Source organism: Bison bison, unplaced genomic scaffold (genome assembly GCF_000754665.1).
Source record: "Bison bison bison isolate TAMUID 2011002044 unplaced genomic scaffold, Bison_UMD1.0 scf7180017864053, whole genome shotgun sequence".
In the NCBI taxonomy this organism is placed as follows: domain Eukaryota; kingdom Metazoa; phylum Chordata; class Mammalia; order Artiodactyla; family Bovidae; genus Bison; species Bison bison.
In genome coordinates, this window is record NW_011494625.1 from 28,332 (window position 1) to 43,297 (window position 14,966).

General features: G+C 47.6%; 1 long non-coding RNA gene across 1 annotated transcript in view; it reads left to right on the plus strand.

Annotated features, from left to right (window-relative positions):
• The first annotated feature begins 3,273 nt into the window (after positions 1-3,273).
• The window catches only part of LOC104985590, a 26,431-nt gene continuing 14,738 nt past the window's right edge, over positions 3,274-14,966 (plus strand). Inside the window, exon 1 of the long non-coding RNA XR_824929.1 lies at positions 3,274-3,392. This is a non-coding gene — a long non-coding RNA (uncharacterized LOC104985590). The remainder of the gene's footprint in view (positions 3,393-14,966) is intronic.

Consider the following 14,966-nt stretch of genomic DNA (forward strand, 5'->3'; position numbering starts at 1 on the left):
CTTTTACCCTGAGGCAGGACCCCTGCTTCCCAGCAGGCAATACGATTATTTTGCAAAGCCCCCTGGACTCCAGAGAGCTGCAATTCAGGAGCAGGAGATTCCTGTTGAGATAATTGGAAGGCGGTGGCGAGACCTGGGAGCTCAATGCTTTGTAGACCGTTTATCCGCAGTTTCCTCCTCAAACGTCTGTCCCCTGCTGAGAGCGCTCCATTTCCGGAGGACAACAAGCAGTTTCGGGGGTGGAAGCAGGACTTGGATCCACCCGAGATTTCCATACACTGTTGTGGGTCAGCCCTTCGGCCCAGCGTCACCCGCTCAGGGCCTGACTCGGCGAGTCCTACCCGCCCGGGGCTGCACTGGGCCACGGGGAGCAGTCCCCGGGGAACCCAAAGCCCCTTCCTTGTCTGCTCTCTGCCGGGAGGGCACGGAGGCTTCTGGGCTCCGCTGCGTCTCCGCGTCTGCTAACCGCACGCGTCACCCTGCGCTGACACTGCCTTGGTTTCTCCTGCCTCCCAGGGCCACATGGGCACACTCTCAGCCCTTCCATGGCCTTCCTCGCGCCCTGGTTGAGGATGCCCGGCCCTGTGGTCTTCAGGTGTTTCACTGTGTGCCCGCTGCCTTCCTGCTGTCCCCTCTTGCCGGGGTCCAGCCCCGGCTGATCCAGGGTATTCGAAGGGGAGACGGCATCAGCGATCAGGAAACAATTGCTTAATTAAACGTTAATTAAGGATATAAAGAGTGGTTAAATAAGGATAGCTCAGTGAGGAAATTCAGTGGAGAAAAGAGGCTGAATAATTCAGCCAGAAGGTGAGAGAAAGAACGATATGGGGAGACCAAGCTTCGCTAAACAAGGCCCGCACTTTATTTTCCAAAGTAGTTTTTATACCTTAAGTTATGCATAGAGGATAATGGGGGAAGGGGTAGAGTCAGGCAGCAAGCCAGGCTTTCTTCCTGCAAACTTACATATGCAAAAGCTTAGGTGATTTGCCTCATCTTCTGGCCTGGAGGCCTGTTAACATTTTAAGACCCTTTCTTCAGAAAACTTATTTTTCTCTAAAGGTGATTAGTCAGGCGCCACCCTCCAAAAGCATTAAAGTTGCATTCCTATAGGGCAAAGGTGTGGTGGGTTGTAACAAGAAAAAGAATTAACTCAAGGGTCCAAGGTTACAAACATTAAAGCTACTGCTTACACCAATTATATTAATCAATACACTGCCAGGGACACAGCAGGTAAGGGATATGGAGACTTAGCAGCAAACATTGGCCCAACAAGTGAAAAACCCTTCACCAATACAATTTCTAATCAATCTTTTAACTGCTCAAAGGAATCTGTATTTAGACAGTTTAGAACATCTCCTGCCTCTCACAGTTGGGAGGCTCTGAGCAATCACATGTGGCCGGAAAAACCTATTCAGGCAGGCTAGAGGACTTCCAAAGGAGTTTGTAGGTTGAAACACTATCACACCCAGGAACTTTATTAACTGGAGCTGTAAGTTAACTCTTTTTTCAGAGAGAGGTAGTGGGGGACAGCCCCCCGTAAAGTCAGAGGTGTAGGTGAGAGCACAAAGCGGAAAGTAGCCAGACTCTGGTTTTGGGGGTAGATGCTCGAGAATTTCCAGGGGGACTCCTGAGGCTGGATCCCGCCTTTGCGTATGCCGAGCCTCCTTCCTCGTGACCTTTGCCACGGGCGGAGGTCCTGCTCCCAGCACCCTCTCACCAGCTGAAGGTGACAGCTCTGCCACCCTATGCAGGGCCTGGCATTTCATAGAGTCTCTCAGGCGTGTCCAACTCTTTGTGACCCCATGGCCTGTGGCCCACCAGGCTCCTCTGTCCCCGGGATTTTCCCAGGCGAGACTACTGGAATGGGGTGCCAGTCCCTTTTCCAGGGGATCTTCCCGACCCAGGGGTCAACCCTGGTCTCCCGTATCGCAGGGAGATTCTTTACCTTCTGAGTCAGCAGGGCATTTCATAGGCCTCAGTAAATATAATTGGCATTTATAGAGCAGTCTGATATTCTCTTTCTTTCTCTCTCTTTTGCTCCAGTTATCACGACTGGGGTAATGGGGTGAAGGGCAGGTTGTAATAAGTCTGGCTCTCCCAGGTGGTCAGAGGTTTTAGCAAGAGCAGGTCTCACAGAATGTTCTTCCATTTATGCAGCTGCTCTCTACGGTGAATTCCTGCAGGAGCTGTTTTTCTCAAGGACTGGATCAGAGGACATTGGAGTAGCACCACCCGAGGTCACTCCCAGGACCATCCCTTCACGCCAAGCCCAAGTTTCTAGACTCAGAAGCCTCATGAATGTGCTATGTGGGGAGGGAGCACCCCCCGCGTGGGCCTCAATGCTTATCTTGAGCCAGTTCCCTTCACCCAGTGAACACACAGATGCAGGAGGCAAAAGAGAGATACCCAAGCGCTCTTAGGACTTGCTGGATCCTAGAGTTGGATGAATCAGACTTAGTTGGTGTGTGAGAACCTCAACGTTTACTGCAGCCAAATCTCTATGCAGATGTGTCCTAGCATAATCATGGAAACATCCCTTCAACAGCAAATAATGAGTTGGTAATGAAGGAGATGGGATACAAGAACTGAAGCAGAAGGGCAGCGCCGGCAGTTGAAGGAGGAAGCAAGGCGAGGGCTCAAAGAGCAGCAGTCAGTTATGTTAGAACCAAGTGTGAGGACTGGGAACTTGAGTACTATCGATTTAAAGAGTATTGGAGGCCTATCCCAGTTGACTGCTGTGAACATCAGTAAGGGGAAAAAGAAAGAAAATGAAGTCGCTCAGTTGTGTCCGACTCTGCGACCCCACGGACTGTTGCCCACCAGGCTCCTCCGTCCATGGGATTCTCCAGGCAAGAATACTGGAGTGGGTGGCAATTTCCTTCTCCAGGGGATCTTCCTGACCCAGGGATCAAACCCAGGTCTCCTGCATTGCAGACAGATGCTTTACCATCTGAGACACCAGGCGTCTAATAAGGGGAAAGTTCATGAAAGTGGGGTCTGGAGGCCAGAGGGGGAGCTCTCAACCACCTAACCCTCCTTGTCAATACGGATCCCACCGGGAAGAGAGGTGCCTGCTCCACAAGCAGGAGGCGGTACTGCTCTACTACCCAGCAGGAAGGAAGATTTTTCTCGCCTGGCAACAGCTCAGCCAATGACACACTGTCAGAACGCAGCCAGTGGAAAGCCACCACACTTAAAACTCTTGGCTTCCTCCAATGGACTCTTTATTAACAACAGCCCCTCCTAACTCCTCTTCTCTTTTATAAACAGGTCTTCCTCTGGATTTTCCTGGTGGCCAACGGTTAAGACTCTGTGCTTCCAACGCCAGGGGCGTGGGTTCCATTCCTGGATCGGGAACTGAGATCCCACATGTTGAACTGCATGACCAAAAAGTAAGTGAAATATAAAAAACATTTTAAAAGTTTCCTCTCTTTTTGCTTAATCAGACTTGCAGGAGGCTTGCCCCAGTTGCATACCCCAAATTGCAATTCTTCCCCGCACCTGTATCAAAAATAACTGACTTTTATTGTTATAGGTTAACACTGATGTGGTGCTTAACAGAGTTGTGATTTCCAAACTTTACCCTCCTGACTTGCTGCAATGCTCGGGCCTCAAATGGTCTGCGGTGGCTGGACAATGAGAGCCAACTGGTTCGGGTTCTGCTGGTCCTACTTCTTGGCTTGCTTGGGGCACAGTAACAGCTTTAGGAGAGCAGCAGAAGCCCTCTTGTCAGACTGAAACCTATGGATCTTGGCATCACTTACAAAGTGTTTTTCCCTCCTAGGATATTTCCCCAATTAGGGGCAGCTCTTGTACTTTCTTGCTTGGGAGGAGCTACTACTCATAACTAGCACTCAGGGTACCCGTCGTGTTTCCCCCTCTGGGGGAGGGGTAGATATCTCACTCCCGTAGCTGATGGTCCCACCACTACCAGCATCTTTGGTTATAAAACTGTCTCAACGCCTAGATTTTGAGTTCCTGGAAAGGAGGTCCCCAATATTCTTTATCTTCGATTCCCCAGTGTCTTGCACGTGGCGTGTGTATAGGTAGGTAGAAGCTCATATGTGTTTATTAAGTGGTTTCAGAGAATATCTCTGTGTAATCAGAGTGGTTTATCGAAATGTTTGCCGCTGTGGTCAAAGCAACTAGAAGAGCTCAGAAATGGACGTTTCTACTGCGGTCTGGGATGATCTCTGAGAATCCTGAAATACAGCTGGGCATGTGCTCTTGTCCCTGCCTCCTCCGACAGTTTATTTCCAAATGTTCTTGATTGTTTGCGTGAAAAAGAATGAGTTATTAGGTTGGGGAGTTAGTTTTAAGAATGCATGCATATTTAAAGCCACAGATGAAAGCACCTAAAAGTTAAGACAGCGGTTATAACATCCCTACCAGGCGCCGATCCTGTCAGCAGTGAATCCAGGTGCATCTTTGGCGCTGCCTCTTAAACCTGGCTCCTTCTGAACCGCAGTGTGTTCTAGGCGGACCAGGGGCTCCGTCTGCGTGGCCTCTGTCCGTGCTGTCGCAGCTTCCTTCTCCATACCAACATCCCTGGGTTTTCTGAGTCTCCTTGCGTCTTGGAAGACTGTGCACTAGCACGTTTTTTTCTCATGAAGATGATGAGGAATAACCTTCTATAGCAAAGGTCCCCAACACTTTGGGCACCAGGGACCGGTTTCGTGGAAGACAATTTTCCCATGGACCAGGGTGGGGGCTGGTTTCCAGATGGTTCAGAAGATTCCAGGTATTGTGCTTGTCACGTCTACTATTATTATTACTACATCAGCTTCACCTCAGATCGTCAGGCATTAGATCCTAGAGGTTGGGGACCCCTGTTCTGTAGAATGACTGTGACACCTTGTGGACACGGCTAGGACTGCACCCCAGCCTTTGCTCTGAATAACAGCCCCACCTATCTCGCCTCGGGGTGGGCCAGGCCTGTCTCCTCCAGTGTTCCCTTCCCATCTTCCCTCCCGGAAAAGCAAGTGTTCTGGGCCAGGAGCGTGTGAAGTCGGCACGCTTGATTCCGGGTGACAAGGTGACCCTGTTAGCTTGCTTCTGTCTTGGGTTGAGTGTGCGGGGTTGTACGGGCACGGAGTGTGTCGGCTTCCCCGGGGGCTGGGGCCACTCCCGCCCAACTCCAAGTCCTTCGGTGACTTGTTCACACAGAGGCAACGAGCCTTGATGGTTCACCTTTGGCAAAAACACTTGTCTCCCCCAGAGACAGATTTCCACGGAAACCAAACCCAGAGGGAGCATTCTCGAGAGGCAGTGTGTCAAGCAGAATGTGGTAAAAACCACAGGAGGCGGAGGAGATGTTTGTCTCGGAATTGCTCTAGAAATGTGAACAAAATACAGAGGCAGCGGAAAAGCGTGTTAACATTTAAAACGTTTCTATTTAGTGGAAGTGAAAGACCCGAGAAATGTTGGAGGGCCATATGTAGAGTGTGTGCCAAGGCAGGATGCACAGTGCTGGGAGGGGCCAGGTGTCAAATGCGAGCCCACCCTCAGGGGCTTGCCCCCCGAAGCACACAGATGATCGCCCCAAAGAAGAGCACAGTGAGGTACACAGGAGCTGGAGCACATCATCACTCTCACTTCAGGGCCAAGCGAATGACTTTAGGAGGCCAGTCTGTGCTCACCCGGCTGCTCTGTGATGTATTAAAATAAGCCGCGAGAAGAGCAAAGCCACTCCAGGGGGAATGAAAAGAACGCAGTCTATCACCCTGGTCTCAACTCTGTCCAAAGAGAAGTTCTAAAGCAGGTGTGGGAGGCGGTAAGGCATGGTTTTATAGTGTTGGCGACAGTCCGAGAGAAAGTTGGATGACTCGGGAGAGACGACTACGGTTACATGGGCTGCATGTGTGGGTCACTTGGGGAGTTTTAAAAAGCGCTGCTGCCTGCCCCACCCCAGAGACTCTGATTCACTTGGTTTAGGGAGGGGGAGGAGCTTGTGCACTGGGATTTATGGATTTCCCCCAGATGATCGCAAGGTGCAGCCCAGTTACAGAACCACTGGGAGATCCTATTCCCAGCACCTTCGCGCTCCAGGTTGTGCGACACACACACACACACACACACACACACACTCTGCGACACACACACACACACACACACACGCACACTCTCGCCTCTGCTCTTGTAATTCTCAGCTTTGCATAAAATGGATTAAATATTAAATGGAGGGGGTGAGAGATTACAGAATATGCTAATGAAGACAGTGATGTCAGTTTATTTTAGAAAATTCGGAAAAATGCAGAAGTCTCTCAATCCCACCACCCAAAGATAATCATGATGAGCATTTTGGATTTTTACCCTATTTTTTTTCTATCTGGATGTCTGTGTATTACTTACAGTGTTTGCTGGGCATTTTCCTTTTCCATTTGGAAACCTTGGAAAGCATGGTTTAGAAATGATAGATGGTGCCGAATTCATTATAGAGATGCACCATAGTTTACTGAAATTTTAATTGGCATTTAAGTTGTTTTCCAACCTTCCCACTATCTTAAATAGCATTGCAATAAAGATGATTGTATGTGAAACTTCATGGATCTCTGAATACTTTTCCTTTAGGATTAATCCCTAGAAGTGAAATCTTTGAACTGAAACATATCCATATTTTTAAAGCTTTTGATAAACATGACTAAATTTTTCTGTAAGAATTGCGCACCAATTTGCTATCATATCATGAGTGCATAAAACTCAAAATTTCTTTGTGGTGCTGTTGAAAAAAAGAGTTTTTGCCAGTTTGATAAACCATAAAGGCATTTCACTACTGTTTGAATTTGCACTTGGGTTATTGCTAGGATGGCTCAATAGCGAGTCATGTACATAATAGCCAAGAACATTTCATTTTCTGCTGCTTCCCAGCACACGTTACTGGGAGTGGGAAGGGCTTACTCTCAGGTGTCCACGTGACAGCTCTTGAAGGAGTTGTGGGACTGTAGTTTCTGTCATTGTCAAAATGGTTTGTCAAGACCATACTTTTAGAAAGCACACATTTTACGGGGTCAGATTTTATATGGATGCTTAGCATGTTATTTTTAAATGACAAGATTATTTAAAATATTGTTAAATAATGAATGGTCAGCAAATTCTCCCTCAGCCCTGCTGATAATAATAACAGCCGTCATTCGGTGTACACTTACCAAGCACTTTACCAACAGCGCTTCATCTCACACAGCCCCGTGAGGTCGGCACTCGCCTCTGTGTTTCCATGACTGAGTGAGCCTCAGATATCCCAGGCATGTTGGCCAAGGTCACAGAGCTGTGCAGGCAGAACCGAAGCTCACTCTGAAGCTGGCTTGAAAATCTGCCTTCCGAACCAGCATGCTGTTTCCTCTGGGGCAAAACGAGGACTCTAGCCAAGGACACAGCGTTTCGGATGGTTCTGGCAAAGTGCTCCAGAAGGTGGGGGAAGGATCAGTGATGTACAGGACTCTGGTGAAGAGCGGGTGGGTGCAGGCAAGCACTGCTTGCTGCCAGTCACAGGAGCGGGGGTCTCCACCAGTGATCTCAGTGCTTTTCTAGATATGAGGAGATGCAAGAAACGGCTCGTAAAAGCTTCTCCTGAAAATATATAACTCTCTGAAGGCCTGTTCTGCCAGTTTTCCCTGGAGCACAGGGTGCCTCGTTCCTGATCTCTGCCCTGAACTCCTTTCAGGGGGTGTTGAAGGTCAGTGGTCTCAGCTCCTCGTGACCTAATCCTTGCAGAGGCTGAGGGCGAGTGCCAGTTTTCAGTTGGCAAGGTTCAGGGACTTTTCCCCATTCCGTGGTTCGTAACCCTGTTGCGCATTAAGATCAGTGGAGAACTTTTAAAAAGTACTGAAGCCAAGTCATATAGTCCAGACAATTGAATCAGAATTTTTGGGGGTGGTGCCCAGTGATTTCTATGTTATAAATAAAGGCTTCCTGAGTCGTCATGTGCGGCCAGGGCTGAGAAGCCACTGCTGGGAAGTATCATGCAGTGAGGCTAAGAAACAGTCGTGGTTTGTCAGGTTCAAGTCCTCAGCGTCCCGCGCTGTTCATATCCCAGCCTGTGTTTTGGAAAAAACCCATTTCTCTGAACTCAATTCAATATTCTTATTACTAATTCCTCCAGTGCCCCAGCCCCTCAACACCCTGCCTCTGTCTCTCTGTCTCTTTCTCACACATTAGCCCAGAATCTTTGTTCAACAAGCAGTAGTGGGATGCCAGGCTCAAATTAGGGTGTGTTCTCTGGATGCCAAAGGTCAAATGCAGAGGTAAAACATTACTCATCCAAAGGCTTCAGGAGATCAAGCAAAGAAAGATGATTTGAAAGGCAAACCTTAGGAGGGACTGAATCAGAAGTTTGCCTGAGGGCTTCCTTGGTGGCTCGGTGGTTAAGGAATCTGCCTGCCGATGCAGGGGACACAGCTTCGATCCCTGTTCCGGGAAGAATCCACGTGCCTTGGAGCAACTAAACCCGTCCGCCATAGCTCCTGAAGCCGGTGCTCTAGAGTCCAGGAGCCACAACTGCTGAGCCCGAGTGCTGAACGACTGAGGCCCAAGCACCCTCCAGTCCATGCTTGACGACAAGAGCAGCCACCCGCGATGAGAAGCCAGTGCATCACAGCTGGAGAGCAGACCCCCTCACAGCGACGTGAGAAAGCCGGGCAGCAGCAAAGACCCAGCACAGCCAAAAAAGTAAAAATAAATGCATAAAATTATATCAAAAAAGTTTGCCTGAGCATCTTCCACCCAAAGAGGCAAGACAGAAAAATACTCTGCCGATGAGGTACTGGGGATGGGGACCAGATGGTCTGGAAGCAGGGTGTTTATGGACCACTGGGGATGCTGGTTCTGAGAGAAAGGGAACCATCCCTGCAGAGGGCACTACCTCCTGGTTCAGAGATGTGTTTTCTTCGCTTTTCCTTAACATTCAGGGGAAAAAAAAAAAAGGAATCAAAGTTGAAACTAAGAGATTGCACACACACATTGAGTTTCCAGCTTAAAAAACACCAGAAGCTTTGGCAACACCAGCCCACTGTTCCCACATGGTCACAGGGAGAGGCCCTGGGTAGCAATTTCCCACTGCCAAGGGAAGAGGCGGTCTCCAGCCCGCCACAGCCCCCACAGGGCTCAGGACATCTGTTTAGGTGAAGTGACCACCACTACCAACATTGCTAGCATTCGTGGCCTCTGATGGAAGATTCCAAACCAGCCTGGACACGAAGCAGTCTCTGCGAGCCAAGTTGTCATTTGTTGGCTTTTATAGCAGCCTTTGCTTGGCTCCAAACCTCGATACAAGACGTTATGGCTGCAGACCTACAGTTTCTCTCCTTCCCTGATGAGCTGTGTGGTCAGGATGCAGTGTTAGGGCCCTTTCTGGCTCGGGGTCTGAGCAGGGGAGAGACCCCCACTGTGAGCATCATGGCACTTCCCCAGGAACATCATAATGGCCCTGACTTGTCCAGCGGCAGACAGCCCAGTGTGTGTGGGCACACCTCCCGAGGCTGCCCCAAGGCCAAAGTTCTTAGAAAAAGTCAAATGAACTAACTGTTCCTCCCAAGGATAAGGTTTTTTTTCCTCCCCTTCTGAGTTGGCCTGACCTGTTTTCTTGAAGATCTATTTCTGTATTTTTTTTTGAAAGACATGACCATCAAGTTCTTTAGATTTCACTGGTTAAGGGGAAAGTCTGAATGCTCTGAACCTTGTGCGCCTTCCGGTAGAGCCTTGAAGACGTCGTGATAGCAAAGGAAGGCAGTTCAGATGTTTCCATAAAGATCCTTCCTTCTGGGGAGCAAGACAGCCCTGGGGTCTCTACGCTTGTTGTAGAAATCAGTCATTTAAAAAACACACCAGTAAGTACAGAAGTGCCAGAGCAACTTGCTGCAGGACGCAGGTGAGAGGGCTCAATTCTTACAGCCACGCACCGGACGCTTATTTTATTCATTGTCCTGTGTATCCTAAGTCTTAAAAAAAATACCCCCACATTGGATAAGTGAAAGGATGACCGTGTCCTTTGATCGTCATTTTCAAGCATCGTCTAAAGGGAGTCATTCCTGTCTCACTTACTTTCTACGACTGGTTAGGTGTTAGAAGCACTTCCCAGGTGCTCAGGGGTAGAGAATCTGCCTGCAGTACAGGAGACATGGGTTTGATTCCTGGGTTGGGAAGATCCCTGGGGAAGGGAATGGCAACCCACTCCAGTATTCTTCTCTGGGAAATCCCATGGACAGAGGAGCCTATCCATGGGAATCGCAAAAGAACTGGACATGACTTAGTGACTAAACAATAACAACAACAGATGTTAGAAATTAGATGTCGACGTGGAGATTTATAAGCTGGAGATGATTGTGTGTGTCCGGGAGGGACACATTTTTTTTCTTCTTTAGCAATGATAGTGACAGAAGTTTTGGGTTCATTGCCCTGCAGATAGAAAACCTGTTTTATGTCTAACTTAACAGTCTTATTACAGCGTTATATCGTTCAGGACTCAGTCTTTCCAGTTCTCTTTGAATGAGCTTTGCAATTCTGCCAGTTTTTTTATTAATGAATAAAGCAAATTTTGGAAGCATATTCTTTCTATATTAGTATAAAGCAGTCTTGTTTTTAACTTAAAAAAATGATACTGTGGCACTAGCCTTGTCCTCCAGAAGAATGTCTGCAGCCTGATCCCTTGTTCACGGTGCAGAGCTTCTTGCTGGCTTGCTGTGGCCACCTCGGCTGAACTTTGTAAATGCTTTCATGGTTAATGTAGTTAATGCACTTGCGTGCATGCTCTATCAGTCACGTCCCACTCTTTGCGACCCCACGGACTGTAGCCCGCCAGGCTCCTCTGTCTATGGGGATTATTCAGGCAAGAACACTGGAGTGGGTTGCCATGCCCTCCTTCAGGGGATCTTCCCAACCCAGGGGTCGAACCCACATCTCTTATGTCTGCTGCATTGGCAGGCAGGTTCTTTACCACTAGCGCCACCTGGGAATACGAGGTCAACGCTTGGTTGAGGAAGAGAGGACTGACTGATTAGCTTCCGTTAGGTTGGGGGTCCACAGGCTCTGTGATCTAACACCTGATGACCTGAGGAGGAGCTGATGCAGTAATAATAGAAACCAAGTAATAGTAGGTGTCCGGTGCTGGAGTCATTCTGAAACCATCCTGTGCTCCCCAGTCTCGTGGAAAAATTGTCTTCCAAGAAACTGATCCCTGGTGGCAAAAAGGTTGGTGCCCGCTGGTTCAGGGGAAGAAAAGCCAGGCGAGGTTATTCACGGGTGCAGCAAACACCATTCCTGCTGACTCTGCTCTCGTCACCATCAGGACCTCCGTTTCCGTTGCCATCTTTTCAGGTTAGTCCTTGCGGTGGAAGCAGAGTATTTACTTCATCTGACACACGAGTCTTTCGGAGGCTCTTTTTTATCCTCTCTACCCCATTTCCACGCATCCTGACATCTGAGAGGAGGAGGCTCAGAGGCCCCCTGGCTAAGCCACAAGGGAGGGTCAACCGGCTCCCAAAAATGATGCTGCTGAAGAGCTCGGGGTAGTCAAAGTCTTATTTCAAATGGGTTGGGAGGTTGGCTTTATTGTACAGAGAATGAATTACTTACTAATTGTAATGAATAACTGTGTGGCGGTGGCGGTTTAGTCGTTAAGTCGTGTCTGACTCTTGTGACCCCATGGGGGTCCCACCAGGCTCCTCTGTCCATGGTATTTTCCAGGCAAGAATACTGGTGTGGATTGCCATTTCCTTCTCCAGGGGATCTTCCCAACCCAGGAATCAAACCCAGGTCTCTGGCATCGTAGGAAGATTCTTTACCACCTGAGCTAGTCCTGGACGAATAACTGTGTGACTCTATTCTAAGATGGTGCTAGGGTCTGTTTAAATGTTTTTACATGCACTGTTCAGGGAAAATACATTCTCTTCCAAATATCGGGATAGGTTTGGAAACTTACATGTAATGAATCATCTATGAAATGATATAGCAAACAGAAATGCTTTGCAAACTAAATAGTGTTTTATTTTGCCATGAATGTTACTTATTATCAGTACAGTAATTCAATGTAACCTGAATGTCCCCGAATCTGCAGATAACTGAGAGGTGACCATTCTCTTGCTAACTGAATAGAATAACTCAAGTCCACACCCCACATTTGGTTTCAGTAAGTTCAGTCCCCTCCTAAGTGTTTCTGAGGGTTCCCAGCGAACGCGTATCAGCCGTGGTCTTCGGGCATCAGCTGGTCCTGGCCACGCTGGCAGCCGGGTTCTCTCCCTGGCTCCTCCCACCTCTTCACCGCCTCCGGTCTTCCTGTGGACAATTCACCTGCCAGCACCATCCTAGCCTTCCTTTGTTTCCTAAGAAAGTGCCAAAATAAACCAGCCCCTAATTAACAGCTAATAAACGTTTGCTGAAACCACTGGTGGTTACTGCTGCTGCTGCTGCTAAGTTGCTTCAGTCATGTCCGACTCTGTGCGACCCCATAGATGGCACAGCCCACCAGGATTCCCCGTCCCTGGGATTCTCCAGGCAAGAACACTGGAGTGGGTTGCCATTTCCTTGGTTACTAGAGAGGAGTTAAGATGCAAATTAGGAAACAACTCAAAATACTCCTCAGGCCCTGCCTCTCAGCACATTTCTGGGGTCCACTTACAGCCAGGGTCCTTTCTATGCCCTCTGTTGACCTTTTTCCAGGAGCTGAAAGGTATTCAAAAGTAGATCATTATCCACTTCACGGGGACTAGCCTTTCATATTACAATACACAGAACTTCAGTTTCTCTTACCGGAATTCCCCACTGCAGCCAGCACCTTGGGTCTTCTGTTCATAACCAACAACTCCCTGAAGACTTGCTTCTCTAGACAAAGGACTTGTGCCTGCTCTGGGGACACCCCCTCATCCTCCTGCAATGAACGTGGAGGTGGCTGCAGCCATGCTTCCGTCTCCACTAACATCAGCTGGGTGGAGAAGGTAAGGTCAAGGTTAGCTAGACTTTGAGCCACCTTCTAGAATACCTGATTGGACTTCTGTATATTAACCATGTATGAAATAGCCTTGCTAAATTCAACCACTGATTCTGAGAGTTTGTGGACGGTTTTCAGCATTTTATGTACACAGTCATTATTTTGCCTTTTTAAAAAAAATTTTACAGAAAGTTTATACCTTTTATTTTTCTGGCCACTTTACAGAGACTAATATAACCGACACAGTCGAAAGAAGCAACGATTGTGGCCGTCCTTGTCTGGTTCAGTCTGAGGGTCGGGGGAAAGTGCTCCATATTTCAATTTTATGTATATTATTGGCGGCAGGCTTTTGAATTTTCTCTTTACCAGATTAAGGAAATATGTTCTTCTAGGTCTAGTTTGCTAAGTTATTTTAAAATTTTTATTATAAATGAGTATGAAATTTTATCAAAAACGTTTTCTGGATCTATTGAGATGCTTGTGTGTGTCCCTCATTCTGTTAATGTGCTGAACTGCACTGACGATTCTTGAATGTTAAATCAATCTTGCCCTCCTGGAATAAACTACACTTGCTGGGTTTGATTTGTTCCTATTCAGTTTTGAATTTTTACATCTTAGTCTGACAGAAATTGGCCTATAATTTTACTTTCCTATTATATCTTTGACAGATCACGGCATCAAGCCCTTGTAAAACGAGCTGGAACGTATTCCCATGCTACCTGTTTTCTGAAAGCGTGTGTGTGAGAGAGGCAGGGGGGATTCACGAGCAGTCTTGCTTTTGGGACTAGACATCTCTTTGTGGAAAGGTTTTTAATTATGGATTCAGTTTCTTTCACAGATCTAGAGGCCCTTTTCTATTTTTTGATGACAATTTTAGTAAGTTGTGCTTTTCGAGAGCTTTTTCCATTTCATCTCTGTTGCAAACGTATTGGCATAAAATTGTTTATAATATCCTGTTATTATCTTTTTAATACATATTGAATCTTGACATTGTCCGTTTATGTTCTCTCCCTTCATCTTTCTCTCTTATTCTTGATAAGTCCGACTTGGGGGTTTTCAATTTCATTATTGTTTGGTTGCTACGTCATGTCTGACTCTTTGCGACCCCATGGACTGTAGCCCACCAGGCTCCTCCGTCCACGGGATTTCCCAGGCAAGAATACCGGAGTGGGTTGCCATTTCCTTCTCCAGGGGATCGTCCCAACCCAGGGAATGAACAGGCATCCCCTGCATCTCCTGCATTGCAGGCAGATTCTTTACCGCTGAGCCACCAAGAGTCTCCAAAGAACCAACCTTTGACTTTGTGGGTTTTCTCTCCTGCTCATTTGTTTTGTAGTTCATTGCTTCCTGCTCTTACCTTTATTATTTCCTCCTTTCTATTTTATTTGTATTTAATTTCTTATTCTTTTCTAGTTTTTTTTTTCATTTTTTATTGAGATATAATTTATATGTAACATTATGTTAGTTCCAGGTATGCAACATAACATTGAGAAGTGATTACCAAAATAAGTCCTTAGCGTCCATCCTCAGTTCAGTTCAGTTCAGTTCAGTCGCTCAATCGTGCCTGACTCTTTGTGACCCCATGAATCGCAGCATGCCAGGCCTCCCTGTCCATCACCAACTCCCGGAGTTCACCAAGACTCACGTCCATCGAGTCAGTGATGCCATCCAGCCATCTCCTCCTCTCTTGTCCCCTTCTCCTCCTGCCCCCAATCCCTCTCAGCATCAGAGTCTTTTCCAATGAGTCAACTCTTCGCATGAGGTGGCCAAAGTACTGGAGTTTCAGCTTTAGCATCATTCCTTCCAAAGAAATCCCAGGGCTGATCTCCTTCAGAATGGACTGATTGGATCTCCTTGCAGTCCAAGGGACTCTCAAGAGTCTTCTCCAACACCACAGTTCAAAAGCATCAATTCTTCAGCGCTCAGCCTTCTTCACAGTCCAACTCTCACATCCATACATGTCCACAGGAAAAACCATAGCCTTGACTAGACGGACCTTTGTTGGCAAAGTAATGTCTCTGCTTTTGAATATGCTATCTAGGTTGGTCAT